This window comes from Salmo salar, chromosome 13 (genome assembly GCF_965601325.2).
Source record: "Salmo salar chromosome 13, fSalSal1, whole genome shotgun sequence".
In the NCBI taxonomy this organism is placed as follows: Eukaryota; Metazoa; Chordata; class Actinopteri; order Salmoniformes; family Salmonidae; genus Salmo; species Salmo salar.
Genome location: NC_138303.1, coordinates 42,484,392 through 42,500,178, shown reverse-complemented (window position 1 = coordinate 42,500,178; position 15,787 = coordinate 42,484,392).

Sequence of the window (15,787 nt, the reverse complement as noted above, 5' to 3'; positions counted from 1 at the left end):
CTACCCTCTGAGAGCCTTGTGGTTGTGGGCGGAGCAGTTGCCGTACCAGGCGGTGATACAGCCCGACAGGATGCTCTCGGTTGTGTATCTGTAAAAGTTTGTGATTGTTTTCGGTGACAGGCCAAATTTCTTCAGCCTCCTGAGGTGCCTTCTTCACCACACTGTCTGTGGGGGTGGACCATTTCAGTTTATCCGTGATATTGTATGCCGAGGAACTTAAAACTTTTCACCTTCTCCACTACTGTTCTGTCGATGTGGATGGGGGGGTGCTCCCTCTGCTGTTTCCTGAAGTCCACGATCATCTCCTTTGTTTTGTTGACGTTGAGTGAGAGGTTATTTTCCTGACACCACACTCTGAGGGCCTTCACCTCCTCCCTGTAGGCCGTCTCGTTGTTGTTGGTAATCAAGCCTGCCACTGTAGTGTCGTCTGCAAACTTGATGATTGAGTTGGAAGCGTGCATAGCCACGCAGTCATGAGTGAACAGGGAGTACAGGAGAGGGCTGAGAACGCACCCTTGTGGGGCCCCAGTGTTGAGGATCAGTGGGGTGGAGATGTTGTTTCCTACCTTCACCACCTGGGAGCGGCCCGTCAGAAAGTCCAGGACCCAGTTGCACAGGGCGGGGTCGAGACCCAGGGTCTCGAGCTTAATGACGGAGGGTACTATGGTATTAAATGCTGAGCTGTAGTCAATGAGCAGCATTCTTACATAGGTATTCCTCTTGTCCAGATGGGATAGGGCGGTGTGCAGTGTGATGGCGATTGCATCGTCAGTGGACCTATTGGAGCGGTAAGCAAATTGGAGTGGGTCTAGTGTGTCAGGTAGGGTGGAGGTGATATGCTCCTTGACTAGTCTCTCAAGGCATTCGGCACATACGCTCGTACAGGATATTGTTCTTGCCTTCTCTAGGGACTCCATTTCCGCCGAGGCGTCCACCCTCTCAAATCTATCAGGGCAAAAGCTAATCACCCCTGTGCTCATTATGGCTTCTGTGGTTTTATCAACCATCGTTTACAGAGCATCCCATGGCCTCTAGGTGGCAGTCTAAACATGAGGGATATTCAGTTTGGAACAGTTAGAAATAATATCAATGTATTTCTCTGAGTAGTCACCATTTCCAATTAATTGATATTGGTTTAACAATAGGAGCAGTTCACACACCCATATGATGGAACAATCAATGCTGTACATCTTTCATTTAATGAATCTGTTGATATCAATCAAATATATTTATCAATCAATCAAATGTATTTATAAAGCCCTTTTTACATCAGTCGATGTCACAAAGCGCTATACAGAAACCCAGCCTAAAACCCCAAACAGCAAGCAATGCTGAAGTAGAAGCAGTTATGGAAGTAGCAGCAAGTTTATCAATGAATCAAAACATTGACCTGTCAAAAATATATACAGATAAAAATAGCATGCAGGTAAAAGACAAGTGGATTTTATAGGCTAGAGCACAAACCTCAAACGTTATTTATACAAATAACACATTCAAGTGCAACAGAACAGGAGCTCTGGGAGCAAGTCAAGTAGTGCAAGGTTCAAATGATTGCAATTTCCAGATGTATTGCATCCAACCTTGAGGCAGCAAATTAAACTTTTTTTTGACACCAATTTCACATTTGTCCTTGTCTATCTGTAAAATAGGCAATAACATCACGCAGATTAATTAAATGTTTTTCCCGCGCTACAGATGGCTATATCGGGCTGCTTATACAGGACTAATAAAGGCCCAGTGCACTATCTTTGTGAGATTTATTTTCTTCAAAAATATATACAATACCAGTCAAAAGTTTGGACACACCTACTCAGTCAAGGGTTTTTCTTAATTTTGTACTATTTTCTACATTGTAGAATAATAATGAAGACATCAAAACTATGAAATAACACATATGGAATCATGTAGTAACCAAAAAAGTATTAAACAAACCAAAATATATTTTAGATTTGAGATTCTTCAAAGTAGCCACCCTTTGGCTTGAATACAGCTCTGCACACTCTTGGCATTCTCTTGGTACCCAACACATATTCTGTAAGGTCCCTCAGTCGAGCAGTGAATTTTAAACACAGATTCAACCACAAAGACGAGAGAGGTTTTCCAATGCATCGCAAATGGCACCTACAATGCCTTCAGAAAGTATTCACACCTCTTTACTTTTTCCCCATTTTGTTGTTACAAAGTGGGTTTATAATGGATTTAATTGTAATTTTTCTGTCAATGATCTACTCAAAATACTCTTTAATGTCAAAGTGGAAGAATATTAACATTTGTAAAAAAATATATTAAAAAATGTATAAGATAAGTATTTGACCCCCTGAGTCAATACAGAATCACTTTTGTCAGTGATTACAGCTAGAGCTTTGTACACCTGGATTGTAAAATATTTGCACATTACTCTTTCAAGTTCTTTCAAGTTGGTTGTTGACCATTGCTAAACAGCCATTTTCAAGTCTTGACACATATTTTCAAGCCCAAGTCTTGCCACATATTTTTTAATCAAAACTGTAACTAGGCCACTCAGGAACATTCAATGTCATCTTGGTATGCAATTCCACGGTATATTTGGCCATGTGTTTTAGGTTATTGTCCTGCTGAAAGGTGAATTTGTCTCCCAGTGTCTGTTGGAAAGCAGACAACCAGATTTTCCTCTAGGATTTTGTCGGTGCTTAGCTCTATTCTGTTTTTTTATTATAAAAAACTCCCTAGTTCTTGCCGATGGCAAGGACACCCATAGCCACCACCATGCTAGAAAATATGAAGATTAGTACTCAGTGATGTGTTGGATTTGTTCCAAACATAAAGCTTTGTATTCAGGACATAAAGTATATTTCTTTGCCACTATTTTTGCAGTTTTACTTTAGTGCCTTATTGCAAACAGGATGCATGTTTTTGAATATTTTTTATTATGTACAGGATTCCTTCTTTTCACTAATTTTAGTATGTATTGTGGAGTAACTACAATGTTGTTTATCCATCCTCAGTTTTCTCCTATCACAGCCATTCAACTCTAACTGTTTTAAAGTCACCATAGGTCTCATAGTAAAATCACTGAGCCATTTCCTTCCTCTCCGGCAACTGAGTTTGGAAGAACGCCTGTATCTTAGTAGTGACTGGGTGCATTGATGCACCATCCAAAGTGTAACTAAGAACTTCACCATACTCAAAGGGATATTAAATATCTGATTTTTATTTTTGCCCATCTAAATCAAGTTAATCAATTTGAAATTCAGGCTGTAACAGCAAAATGTGGAATACGTCAAGGGTTATGTATAGCCTACTTTCTGAAGGCACTGTATATAATGAATATGGTTATTTGAACTATACAATTCGATCTGTCCAAAATTTGAGGTAAGCAACTAGAAAGTTACTAGGGCATCGTTAAGCCTTCCAGCATTTCATCTTTGATGGCAGTTACTGGAAGTTTAGTGTACCACTTCTCAAAACAGTTCCTGTCAGGAATAACGCACAGTGCGACCTCGCACATCTTGCACTTCCATGGAGTTTTGTGGGTGTGGTTCCATTAGTCTAGGCAATATTTACAACTTCTGCATTCTAGACTAGCCCTCTTGCTTTTGCATACTGGCGGTTTGCAAGGCACAGGAATGTGGTCTGTTTGCCTCTCAACGGGTAGACTGTGCACGTTCACCCCACAAAGTGAGGCTGCGAGCTCTTCCATGTACCGTTGCTGGCCCATTCGCGTCTCGTTCTTATTTTTGCATAGATCCTTGTGGAGGATGTAGCTGTTCATAGCAGGGATGTTAAGGAAGTGGTGGAAGAGAAGGCGATACAACCTGCCGCCTAATGATTAGTGATGCATGTCGGACAGGTCCACACCTATGTTCTTAGTGTAGTCCACAAAGGGCTCTGGGATAGGCACGAGCACAGTGGTCCAGCTCCCGTCCTTCAACCTCTTCTTCCTCTTCAGCGTTGTGTCTTTCTCGTATGCTTTGTGTATGCTGGAACAGATCGACACCATGCTTCCGTCATTCCACTTCACATACAGCAGGTTGCCCTCCTTCCTCCACCTTATGGATCCACTCTGGGATTTCATTGTCAGGGCGTTTGTCTCGACGCAAGCAGGGTCTTTTCTATCCTCATGCAGGGTTCCACAAGCACCAATTTTCCCGGGAAAATAAATCCCGGAACAGTTTTGGACGTGTGTAGAAATTGTCACAGGAGAGATGGAAACCAGTGCCCAAGTTGGATGGCTGAATGAGGCACATGACAGCGTCGTAGGCATTGTCCGTTGCCGGAGGAGAAGGACTTTCCAGTGTACACACTGAAGGCAATGGTGTAGCCATTGCTGGAGTCAGCCAATTGACCGGCTTAGCCTTTATTCACTGAGGCTTTTGAGATATAGCCTTAGATGCCACCATTCGCTCATCGACAGACAGATTTCTGTGAGGATGGTAATACGCTCGACTTGCAATCCACATGGCATCTATCAATGGCTTAATACGGCAAAGGCTGTCGTACTCAGGCGTTCTCCTTTTTGCATCGTTGACGCAGTCTTTCTTAGGGTCACTCATGTGAATGTTCACTAGCAACATTTGGAATCTATTCCTGTACATGATTGTCCCTGGAAAGGACAGGGAGAAAATGCTGTTCACTTTCCAGTAGTCTCTCATCCGTTTCAACTTGACCATAGACATGTAGAACAGATGCCCTATGAGTTTAAACATCTCTGGAAAAGTAATGTCCGTCCAGGCATATTTTCTCCCTCTCGCTATGTTTATCGCTGCTTATTTGTTGGTGTTGTCACACAGGACCCTCATGGTCTGTTCACTGAAGAACAGTTTGAATAAGTCCAGTAGGGTGGAAGTGACGCTAGGGTCCAGCTGCACCCCAGGCTGCCTGGCTGGAAGAACCTCAATTGTTTGGGAACCACATCAATGTCCTTTTTCTGTCTTCCACACATGCTGCAACTGCACTGTTCGCCGTGTAGTCTTGCCTCTGCTGGAGCTATGGGGAGACTCGGCGGGAACTCTTCTAGCCTGTGTGGTAAAGAATTAACACTATTAACACTATCATGAGCTGCATGCAAGCAATCCCCAGCACAAAAAATACACATTGCTATTAGCCTGGTCCCTGATCCGTTTGTGTGGTCTTGCCAACTCCTATGGTCATTGTCATACCAAACGTGGCATGGCAACAACCATAGGAGTTGGCTATACAGCACAAACACATATGGGACCAGGCTTATGTTATATCCTCAAAAACAGAAAATGTATTACGCGATGATCGAGTCCAGTTCATCTGACTCCTCATCATCAGAGTACACGCAATAATCTGAATCATCATCAAGACATCCAGGGTTTGATTCGCATCCGTCATAGTCATGGTCCCAAACAACTACATCCATCTCAGGGGTCTTGTGTCGTGCCAAGTTGGCTGGTATGGCAGGGAGAACAGGAATGTCTTCTGTTTTTCTATGGAGAGAGAGACCTGGCCTGAGAGGAGTCCTTGGGTTCCGGGACAACAAGCCTGGTCTGTGTGGTGGTGAGGTTTGGGTGTGATGCGCGTGTGAGGAGCATTTCCAGTTCGCTGACATTGTAGAGGAGCGGGACTGGGCCTCAGTATCCTGGACTTCATTCTCTGACTTTATATCACTGGAAAAATATCAAAAGTTTGCCTATCTGCAATAAGAAGAATAGTTACATTTTTGCCTCTGAATGACCCCTTACCCAGTTCCATTCACTGCCGTGGTAGAGGAGCCGGGCTGGGCCTCAGGATCCTCGTCTTCACAATCCCATCACTGAAATAAGCGCACAATTAGACCATCACAAACCTAATGACAAGAATAGTTCAATTTTCACTCTGAATGACCCCATATTAAGTTTCATTCACAGAATAGTGTATTCTTACGTGTTAGTGCGATGTCACTTACATTTTCAATCTCAACCCCTAAGAGATATGCAGGTGCTCAGATTTGTATGCCAACCAAAGAGGTACCTACCCAGTTCGATCACTTTTCTCTTGTGGAATGTTGCCATCCAAATAGATACTCTCAGGTTCTGACAGATCACAGCTGACTTCAAATCAAATCCAATTTTATTGGTCACATGCACATGGTTAGCAGATGTTATTACGAGTGCGTGAAATGCTTGTGCTTCTAGTTCCGACAGTGCAGCAATATCTAACATGTAATCTAACAATTCCACAACAACTGCCTAATCCACACAAATCTATGTAAAGTAATGGAATAAGAATATATACTTTTAAATATATGGATGAGCAATGAGAGAGCGGCATAGGCAAGATGCAATAAATGGTATAAAATACAGTATATACATATTTAGATGAGTAATGCAAGATATGTAAACATTATTTAAAGTGACTAGTGATCCATTTATTAAAGTGGACAATGATTTCAAGTCTGTATGATGGCAGCAGCCTCTCTGTGTTAGTGATGGCTGTTTAACAGTCTGATGGCCTTGAGATAGAAGCTGTTTTTCAGTCTCTCGGTCCCAGCTTTAATGCACCTGTACTGACCTCGCCTTCTGGATGGTGGGCCGGGGTGAACAGGCAGTGGCTCGGGTGGCTATTGTCCTTGATGATCTTCAATGTTCCGATCCGTTCCTTTATCATGATGATTGTTGTCATCCAACAAGATTACCTCAGGTTCTGACCAATCACTATCAACGTCTGTGAGGTTGCACAGTCGGTAAGGGTAGAGGGTGGTATGGTAAGGGTTAGTTATTCTACCATGTTAGTAGTTTTCAATGTTGACTGTAGCCTACTCATTGTCATTCCATTAGGAGTTGGCATGAGAGCAGAGACAGACTGGCAACCTGGCTCTGATTGTTGTGATAATCAATCACTATCTGTATTCTGGCTCTGTATCACTTTATATTACTAGGCTACATTGTGAAAGAACGTGGACTTTGTAAGTACAGGCCTAACATTTCATAGATGATGTTTGTCATATTATCCAGCAGTAAAGTAAAACATAATATAGGGTTATAACTGGGCCAAGTTGAAGTTAGTTAGCTACTGTAGGTAGTTCTACATTTGTTTGTGTGCATTGAAATGGAATGGACCGTTCCACGTGTAAAATCCTTACTGCACACACCATGCTTAAGCCTGACCTCCTGCACAACCAGTGTTACTATCATGGGGCGGCAGGTAGCCTAGTGGTTTGAGCGTTGCACTAGTAACCGAAAGGTTGCAAGATTGAATCCCCGAGCTGACAAGGTGAAAATCTGTTGTTCTGCCCCTGAACAAGTCAGTTAACCCACTGTTCCCAGGCTGTCATTGAAAATAAGAATTTGTTCTTAACTGACTTGCCTAGTTAAATGAAGGTTAAAGAAAATCACTAACAGCAGAAAATGTATAGGTCTTCAAGGTATTTGTTGGATTCGCTGTGCTCTCGTCTGAATCTCTTTCCCCTGGTGTTCATCTCCTCCTTTACTACATTAGTAACCTTCCTCACCCTCACAATCTTAAATGATCTATGGAGACATCTATCAATTTGACAAACAACGTTTTATAAGCATCATACTATCCTTTGAAATAAATATTGAATCATAAAACTGTAGCCAAAATCTTAGAAAACCACTGCTTGACAGAACGGCAACTCAACGCCATTGTTGTGGGCTTAGCTTCAAATCAAATCAAATTTTATTTGTCAATTTTTTTTATTTTTATTTAAACTTTATTTAACTAGGCAAGTCAGTTAAGAACACATTTTTATTTACAATGATGGCCAACCAAAAGGCCTGCTGCGGGGACGGGGGATTAAAAATAAATAATGATAATAACAATATGGGACAAAACATACATCACGACAAGAGAGACAACACAACACTACATAAAGAGAGACCTAAGACAACAACAAAGCATGGCAGCAACACATGACAACATAGCATGGTAGAAAACAACATGGCAGCAGCACAACATGGTAGCAGCACAAAACAGGGTACAAACATTATTGGGCACAGACAACAGCACAAAGGGCAAGAAGGTAGAGACAACAATACATCACGCAAAGCAGCCACAACTTAGTAAGAGTGTCCATGATTGAGTCTTTGAATTAAGAGATTGAGATAAAACTGTCCAGCTTAAGTGTTTGTTGCAGCTCGTTCCAGACGCGAACTGAAAAGACGAGCGACCTAGGGATGTGTGTGCTTTGGGGACCTTTAACAGAATGTGACTGGCAGAACGGGAGTTGTATGTGGAGGATGAAGGCTGCAGTAGATATCTCAGATACGGGGGAGTGAGGCCTAAGAGGGTTTTATAAATAAGCATCAACCAGTGGGTCTTGCGACGGGTATACAGAGACGACCAGTTTACAGAGGAGTATAGAGTGCAGTGATGTGTCCTATAAGGAGCATTGGTGGCAAATCTGATGGCCGAATGGTAAAGAACATCTAGCCGCTCGATTGCACCCTTACCTGCCGATCAATAAATTACGTCTCGATGATCTAGCATGGGTAGGATGGTCATCTGAATCAAGGTTAGTTTGGCAGCTGGGGTGAAAGAGAAGCGATTACGATAGAGGAAACCAAGTCTAGATTTAACTTTAGAATGCAGCTTTGATATGTGCTGAGAGAAGGACAGTGTACCGTCTAGCCATACTCCCAAGTACTTGTATGAGGTGACTAACTCAAGCTCTTAACCCTCAGAGGTAGTAATCACACCTGTGGGGAGAGGGGCATTCTTCTTACCAAACCACATTACTTATGTTTTGTTCAGAACAAGGTGAGGGCAGAGAAAGCTTGTTGGACACTAACAAAGCTTTGTTGTAGAGCGTTAAACACAAAATCCGGGGAGGGGCCAACTGAGTATAAGACTGCATCATCTGCATATAAATGGATGAGAGAGCTTCCTACTGCCTGAGCTATGTTGTTGATGTAAATTGATAAGAGCGTGGGGCCTAGGATCGAGCCTTGGGGTAGAGCCTTGGGGTACACCCTGGTGGAGACAGGCAGTGGCTGAGACAGTAGATGTTCTGACTTTATGCACTGCACTCTTTGAGAGAGGTAGTTAGCAAACCAGGCCAAAGACCCCTCAGAGACACCAATACTCCTTAGCCGGCCCACAAGAATGGAATGGTCTACCGTATTAAAAGCTTTGGCCAAATCAATAAAAATAGCAGCACAACATTGCTTAGAATCAAGGGCGCCGAACACAACAGGTGTAGAATTTTTTTTAAAATATCCTATATAAAGCCCAAAGGGTAGGCTACCATTATGTCAGATTGTGAAATGCGCGGTCAAATACATTTTTATCAGGCCAAATTATTAGATGGCCTGAAAAAACGCACTTAAAAAAATCTCTCCCCACTATTTATTTCTGCAGTGAGGAGTCACCCTCTTTAATTAATTATTTTTTAACTTATCTGCAGAAAATCTGTTGTAGCAGTATGCAAATCAGGGAGCCAAATGAACGACTCATTCACCGATGCGATTCAGCTCTCTACGTTCACCAAAAAGAGCTGTTCAAAAAGAGCTGTTCGTTCACGAACAACCAATCACAACCAATCACTAATCTACGAACAATACCCCATAATGACAATGCAAAAACAGGTTTTTAGACATGTTTGCAAATATATTAAAAATTAAAAACAGATATACCTTATTTACAGAAGTATTCAGACCCTTTGCTATGAGACTCAAAATTGAGCTCAGGTGCATCCTGTTTCCATTCATCATCCTTGAGATGTTTCTACAACGTGATTGGAGTCCACCTGTGGTATATTCAATTGATTGGACATGATTTTAAAAGGCACTAACCTGTCTATATAGGGTCCCACAGAGCAAAAACCAATCCATGAGGTTGAAGGAATTGTCTGTAGAGCTCCGAGACAGGATTGTGTCGAGGCACAGATCTGGGGAAGGGTACTAAAACATTTCTGCACCATTGAAGGTCCCCAAGAACACAGTGGCCTCCATCATTCTTAAATGGTAGAAGTTTGAAACCACCAAGACTCTTCCTAGAGCTGGCCGCCTGGCTAAACTGAAAAATCGGGGGAGAAGGGCCTTGATCAGGGAGGTGAGCAAGAACCCATGGTCACTCTGACAGAGCTCCAGAGTTCTTCTGTGGAGATGGGAGAACCTTCCAGAAGGACAAGATTGAACTCTTTGACCTGAATTCCAAGCGTCATGTCTGGAGGAAACCTGGCACCATCCTTACGGTGAAGTATGCATCATGTTTGTCAGCGGCAGGGATTGGGAGACTAGTCAGGATTGAGGGAAAGATGAGCAGCACAAAGTACAAAGAGATCCTTGATGAAAACCTGCTCCAGAGCGCTCAAGACCTCAGACCAGGGCGAAGGTTCACCTTCCAACAGGACAACGACCCTAAGCCCACAGCCATGACAATGCAGGTATGGCTTCGGGACAAGTCTCTGAATGTCCTTGAGAGGCCCAGCCAGAGCCCTGACTTGAACCCAATCGAACATCTCTGGAGAGACCTGAAAATAGCTGTGCAGCGACACACCCATCCAACCTGGCAGAGCTTGAGAGGATCTGCAGAGAAGATCTGTCCTTGTGCTCCTAGACTTTAGTTCTGCTTTTGATACCATCGATCACCACATTCTTTTGGAGAGATTGGAAACCCAAATTGGTCTACACGGACAAGTTCTAGCCTGGTTTAGATCTTATCTGTTGGAAAGATATCAGTTTGTCTCTGTGAATGGTTTGTCCTCTGACAAATCAACTGTACATTTTGGTGTTCCTCAAGGATCCATTTTAGGACCACTATTGTTTTCACTATATATTTTACCTCTTGGGGATGTCATTCGAAAACATAATGTTAAATTTCACTGCTATGCGGATGACACACAGCTGTACATTTCAATGAAACATGGTGAAGCCCCAAAATTTCCCTCACTCGAAGCCTGTGTTTCAGACATAAGGAAGTGGATGGCTGCAAACTTTCTACTTTTAAACTCGGACAAAACAGAGATGCTTGTTCTAGGTCCCAAGAAACAAAGAGATCTTCTGTTGAGTCTGACAATTCATCTTGATGGTTGTACAGTCGTCTCAAATAAAACTGTGAAGGACCTCGGCGTTACTCTGGACCCTGATCTCTCCTTTGAAGAACATATCAAGACTGTTTCAAGGACAGCTTTTTTCCATCTACGTAACATTGCAAAAATCTGAAACTTTCTGTCCAAAAATGATGCAGAAAAATTAATCCATGCGTTTGTTACTTCTAGGTTGGACTACTGCAATGCTCTACTTTCCGGCTACCCGGATAAAGCACTAAATAAACTTCAGTTAGTGCTAAATACGGCTGCTAGAATCCTGACTAAAACCAAAAAATGTGATCATATTACTCCAGTGCTAGCCTCCCTACACTGGCTTCCTGTTAAGGCAAGGGCTGATTTCAAGGTTTTACTGCTAACCTACAAAGCATTACATGGGCTTGCTCCTACCTATCTTTCCGATTTGGTCCTGCCGTACATACCTACACGTACGCTACGGTCACAAGATGCAGGCCTCCTAATTGTCCCTAGAATTTCTAAGCAAACAGCTGGAGGCAGGGCTTTCGCCTATAGAGCTCCATTTTTATGGAATGGTCTGCCTACCCATGTGAGAGACGCAGACTCGGTCTCAACCTTTAAGTTATTACTGAAGACTCATCTCTTCAGTAGGTCCTATGATTGAGTGTAGTCTGGCCCAGGAGTGTGAAGGTGAACGGAAAGGCCCTGGAGCAACGAACAGCCCTTGCTGTCTCTGCCTGGCCGGTTCCCCTCTCTCCACTGGGATTCTCTGCCTCTAACCCTATTACAGGGGCTGAGTCACTGGCTTACTGGTGCTCTTCCATGCCGTCCCTAGGAGGGGTGCGTCACTTGAGTGGGTTGAGTCACTGACGTGGTCTTCCTGTCTGGGTTGGCGCCCCCCTTGGGTTGTGCCGTGACAGAGATCTTTGTGGGCTATACTCAGCCTTGTCTCAGGGTGGTAAGTTGGTGGTTGAAGATATCCCTCTAGTGGTGTGGGGGCTGTGCTTTGGCAAAGTGTGTGGGGTTATATCCTGCCTGTTTGGCCCTGTCCGGGGGTATCATCAGATGGGGCCACAGTGTCTTCTGATCCCTCCTGTCTCAGCCTCCAGTATTTATGCTGCAGTAGTTTATGTGTCGGTGGGCTAGGGTCAGTCTGTTATATCTGGAGTATTTCTCCTGTCTTATACGGTGTCCTGTGTGAATTTAAGTATGCTCTCTCTAATTCTCTCTTTCTTTCTTTCTTTCTTTCTTTCTTTCTTTCTTTCTTTCTTTCTTTCTTTCTTTCTTTCTTTCTTTCTTTCTTTCTTTCTTTCCTCTCCCCCCCGGAGGATCTGAGCCCTAGGACCATGCCTCAGGACTACCTGGCATGATGACTCCTTGCTGTCCCCAGTCCACCTGGCCGTGCTGCTGCTCCAGTTTCAACTGTTCTGCCTGCGGCTATGGAACCCTGACCTGTTCACCAGACGTGCTACCAGTCCCAGACCTGCTGTTTTCAACTCTCTAGAGACAGCAGGAGCGGTAGAGATACTCTCAATGATCGGCTATGAAAAGCCAACTGACATTTACTCTTGAGGTGCTGACTTGTTGCACCCTCGACAACTACTGTGATTATTATTATTTGACCATGCTGGTCATTTATGGAACATTTGAACATCTTGGCCATGTTCTGTTATAATCTCCACCCTGCACAGACAGAAGAGGACTGGCCACCCCTCATAGCCTGGTTCCTCTCTAGGTTTCTTCCTAGGTTTTAGCTTTTCTAGGGATTTTTTCCTAGCCACCGTGCTTCTACACCTGCATTGCTTGCTGGGTTTCTGTACAGCACTTTGAGATATCAGCTGATGTAAGAAGGGCTATATAAATAAATGTGATTTGATTTGATTGGGGGAAACTTCCCAAGTACAGTTGTGCCAAGCTTGCAGCATCATACCCACGAAGACTCAAGGCTGTAATCGCTGCCAAAGGTGCTTCAACAAAGTACTGAGTAAAGGGTCTGAATACTTATGTGAACGTGATATTTCCGCAAACATTTCGAAAAAAACTATTTTTGCTTTGTCATTATGGGGTATTGTGTGTAGATTGATGAGGAACAATAAACTGTAATCCATTTTAGAATAAGTTTGTAACGTAACAAAATGTGGAAAAAGTCAAGGGGTCTGAATACTTTCCAAATGCACTGTATATTACAACAATTTACTATAAAAATGTAAGTCCTTGAAAATAATAATTAAGTACTTGAAAAATGATTTTAAAGTCCTTGAATTTGACTGGCCAATGTCTATATGAACCCTAAAGTCACTGCAGAAGCCACCAGTGAGCGCATCTGACTACTTTGCAATTCAGTTGCTTCCAAAATACTTACATAATCTAAATCAGGATAAGATTAATAAGGAAAGAGCAGTTCAGATATGATCAGAGGAAGCGTCAGAAAACGTGCAAGGATGTCTTTCCTGTACCAAATGGTCCTTATTTATTCATTCATGCAACAGTGGATCAAAATACCTGTTTACATCAAAGTTGTGAAACATATCAAAATAACATCAACTTCTTGTCTATAATGTCCCCCCCCCGTGTAGCTCCAAAAATACTAGATATTAAGATAATTTTTAAAAAGGTTCTTCCTCTCATTGGGGTTGCCGACCCCTGGTTTAGAAGATATTACTGAGGGAACATAGGGCTAAGGGAATATTGGGCTGAGGGAACACGGGGTGAGGGAACATAGGGCTAAGGGAATATTGGGCTGAGGGAACATGGGGTGAGGGAACATAGGGCTGAGGGAATATAGGGCTGTGGGATCTGAAGGAACATAGGGCTGAGGGAACTGAGGGAACATAGAGCTGTGGGAACTGAGGGAATATTGGACTGAGGGAACATAGGTCTGAGGGAACATAGGGCTAAGGGAACATAGATATGGTCCCATATATGGCTTTATAGCTAACAGTTTAGTCACTTGTAGTTGTTACCAGTACAATGCAGTAGTTTTTTAAGTAAAATTATCTGAACAAAATTTAGGAATGCATTTTGTTTTTTTTGTTTGCTAATGTAATAAATCTGCTACATTTGTTACAGCATAATAAATTGTTTTATTGTGTAATATTGGTATATTGGGTTGATTGGGGTACATAACAGTATGGGTACAGTATGGGACCAGGGCAGACTACATAATCACATGGCCCATAGATGACAGTCTAAGCATGAGGGATATTCAACTCTAGGGTTCAGAAGTAGGCTATACTTCAATGTAGCTTGATGCACTTTGACTTGGCGAGCAAGCTTCTCTTAGAAATTCCCCCATCACGTCTTGTGTTTTGCTGTTGTTTTTGAAATCCCTTTCAAGTCTCAAGAATCCATGCCAGACTATACAGGCTGGGCTGGGTTGAGTTGAAATATTGGTGTTTTAAATGAAATGGTTACAGATTTCAATCATGTCTGGCAGAGGCAAGCACCGTTTGGAGGAAATATGCTAGTTACATTTGGACGTCCAATTGTAATCTTGAGTCAAATTTCACTGGACTCTACCAGCACACTCACACATACTACAATGACACTCACACACACACACACACACACACACACACACACACACACACACACACACACACACACACACACACACACACACACACACACACACACACACACACACACACGCTCACACACAAGCATATTGACGCCACACACACACACTTTCACACTCTTTCACACTCTTTAAATACGCTGCTGCTACTCTGTTTATTATCTATCCTGATTGCCTAGTCACTTTTACCCCAACCTACATGTACAAATTACCTCAATTACATCGTACCCCTGCACATTGAGTCGGTACCGGAAATCTCATTATTGTATATTTTATTGTGTTACTATTTCCTTTTTTATTTATTCAAAACTTTCTTACTTTTTTAACTCTGTATTCTTAGGAAAGGGTTTGTAAGTAAGCATTTCACTTTACAATCTACACCTGTTGTATTTGGCACATGTGAGAATTTTGTATTTATTTGACAAGCGCTATGGTGTCACGAGATGCTAGGAGTGGTGGTAGGAGTCAGGCGCAGAGAGCAGAGGTAAGGTATAATGTCCTTTATTCTTCCCGGCACAAAAATGGTCAACGCCAACATAAACGGGCGCGTGAACAAAACGACCAACCCAGAACAACGGGCACAAAGTCCGGAGAGAGAATAATAAGTCGAATAGCCAGCACATCCAAAAAAACACACTGACAGCAAAATAATCCCGCACAAACCTGGGCGGGCTAAGCCGGTTTAAATAAACACAAATCAAGACACACAATAGGGAACAGGTGCAACCAATAAGACATTACAAACAGAAAAGGAAAAAGGCATCAGCGGTGGCTAGTAGGCCGACGACGACGACCGCCGAGCGCCGCCCGAGCAGGCAGGGGAGCCACCTTCGGTGGGATTCGTTACATATGGATATTTTTTTATGTGTTGCACATTATAACAGACACCAAAGTTTGAGATTGACATTTCTGTTTGACAGTGAGATTAATCTACTTTACATGTAGCAGAAGCTTTAATCCAGAACAATTTACAGGAGAAATTAGGGTTAAGTGTCTTGCGTCAACAGATTTTTCACCTAGTCGGTTCATGGATTTGAACCAACGACCTTCCAGTTACTGGCTCAATGCTCTTAACTGCTAGGCTACCTGCCACCTTTACTACACCTACTTTGCAATTGTTCAGAGGCCATTGTAGTCTAAACTTTCCAGCCAAACCCTGTGTCCTTAGCAGAATGATAAAGGTGGTACTGATACCTGGCTTGGGTTTAGTTAAGTAATTTCGGATCATTTGTCAATGTAATATTTTCTGGATTGGTGAG